The sequence below is a fragment of the Octopus bimaculoides genome, chromosome 23 (assembly GCF_001194135.2).
Source record: "Octopus bimaculoides isolate UCB-OBI-ISO-001 chromosome 23, ASM119413v2, whole genome shotgun sequence".
NCBI lineage: Eukaryota > Metazoa > Mollusca > Cephalopoda > Octopoda > Octopodidae > Octopus > Octopus bimaculoides.
The window spans coordinates 25,670,083-25,672,554 of record NC_069003.1 but is presented as its reverse complement, the minus strand read 5'-3'; the positions used below and the strand labels follow the sequence as shown (position 1 = coordinate 25,672,554).

At 35.0% G+C, this 2,472-nt stretch overlaps 1 long non-coding RNA gene across 1 annotated transcript in view; it reads right to left on the bottom strand.

The window, feature by feature from the left end:
- The window catches only part of LOC106877268 (uncharacterized), a 12,622-nt gene that overhangs the window by 1,029 nt on the left and 9,121 nt on the right, over positions 1–2,472 (bottom strand). The window contains exon 2 of the long non-coding RNA XR_001410356.2: positions 541–626. This is a non-coding gene — a long non-coding RNA (uncharacterized LOC106877268). The remainder of the gene's footprint in view (positions 1–540; positions 627–2,472) is intronic.

Sequence of the window (2,472 nt, the reverse complement as noted above, 5' to 3'; positions counted from 1 at the left end):
TATATATATATATATGCATACATATAGAAGGCCATTGTGATCATTAAATGTTTGCCTGGTGCTCACGGCAACTTGAATCCCGAGAAAAAGAACTCGTTTTAGTTCATTGGTTCTCAACCAGGGTCCATATGGCCCGTGAGAGTCCATGTATGATTTTTAGGGGTTCACGCAACAAAATAGTAAACAGGGGAACATGAAAACATTTCAAAGGCCCCACAAAAAATTTTTTTGCTTTGGACGTATGTTTTGGTATATATTGCAAGAAACAGCGAAGTTTCTTTCTCTAACATTTTACCATAGTTCAACCTACACAAGTTAATGGGAGAAAAACAGAAAAGGAATTTTGAAAGGAGTTTCTGTAAAACTAGTTTTTAAACACCGAATGGCTATGAGGGTCCACTAGAATAAAATAGTAATCAAAAGGGTTCATAGATTTTTTTTTAAATGACTGTGAACCTTTGTTTTAGTTAAATCACAATACATCACTACCACTACTATGAGAATATCGCAATACAGAAATGTCTAACACTGTAATAATACCTTTTTGTCATTCTATTGAAGTTAGGGTGTTTCATGAACGTTGATGTTCAAGTGCTTGAGATGGAGAACCGCCATGTTGACAGCATCTGAAAGATTTGAAAAACAGAAGATTATAAGGAGAACCACCGACTGAAAGATAAGATTGGAATACATCACAATACATTTTTTAATACTTGCAAATACATTTAAACACTATTATATATAAACACATCTTTGTATTTAAAACAAATTTTGATACTATAACGCGCATTTAGGGCGGTGAGCTGGCAGAAGCGTTAACACGCCGGGCGAAATGCTTAGCGGTATTTCGTCTGCCGCTACGTTCTGAGTTCAAATTCCGCCGAAGTCGACTTTGCCTTTCATCCTTTCGGGGTCGATTAAATAAGTACCAGTTACACACTGGGGTCGATGTAATCGACTTAATCCGTTTGTCTGTCTTTGTTTGTCCCCTCTGTGTGTAGCCCCTTGTGGGGGAATAAAAAAATAAGAATCGTTAATACGTCGGACAAAGCATTTCACCTGTCTTTATGTTCTAAGCTCAAATTCCACCAAAGTCAATTTTTCCTTTCATCCTTTCGGGCTCGGTAAAATAAGTACCAGTGGAGCACTGGAGATCGATGTAATCGATTTACCCTCTTCCTCAAAATTGCTAGCCTTGTGCTAAAATTTGAAACCAATACTTAAATACACATCTTAACACTTATAACGTACTTTAATACGTATACGTATAAACAAAATACTTAAAGTATGTCTTAATGCATATAAACTAATCTATTAATACGTGTTGACACATCTTAATGCATATGAACACATTTCAATGCATAAGACTTAATGCTTGTAAAGACATCTTAACATATAAACGCAGCTTAACACTTAAGACACATGTTAATACTAAGATATATCTATAAGCATTACGATTGCTTCTAGACATGTCTTAGCTTTACTGATACACGCGAGGTCAGTGAAGGTTTGATAGAAACAGATCCACTGAAGTACTTATCTCCATTTCAGTATCAGGGCGAACGTGTTGTCTGCCATTGTAACAAAGATTATAAATAATTCTTACACATATGTCTTAGCTTAACAGATTATTGACATAAGGTCATGTATGTCAAATGCATTAAGACGTGAGAATTTCTACAGGAGCAACTATACTGAAATGATTAGCATATTTTCTCTCTCTCTCTCTCTGAAAGTATGTCGTTTGAGGTTATTACCAAGGGTTTCGTATATTCATTCTTAAAAACTAAGGCAATGCATCCATCTATCCATCCATACATACATATATATATATAAGGGGTACTGAAGAGTTCTTGGCTTTGGGTAACAGAAAATGCAGGAGGATCATTGTTAATTATGATTTAATTCAACATATTCCCCTCTCAGATTCACACACTCATTGCAGCGGTCCTTCAGTTTTTCTAAGCCCTGTAAAAGAACTCAGTAGGTTGGGCCTCCACCAAGACCTTTCACAACACCCTTAAAGCCAAGACCTTTTCAGCTACCCCCTCCTCTGTGTGTATATACACATACATACATACATACATACATACATATATATGTATGTGTGAGTGTGTGCGTATGTGTGTATGCGTGTGTACGCTTTCAGCGATGTTTTCTAAAAGCGGTGCCGAATTTTACAATTTTGTAAATAATAATAATAATAATAATAATAATAATAATAATAATAATAATAATAATATTTTATAAGCTTAAAGCTTATAAGCGATCACCGTGTATTGACTACAGGAAATAATCTAACATTGAAGCATATAAGCCCTCGACAGAAAAAAGTGGGCTTTTAGTACGTGTGCGTTGATCGCTTATCAGCTTTAAGCTTATAAAATATTATTAGTGTGTGTGTGTGCGTGTGTGTGTGTGTGTGTATATATATATATATACACATATACATGTATATATAAACATATATAT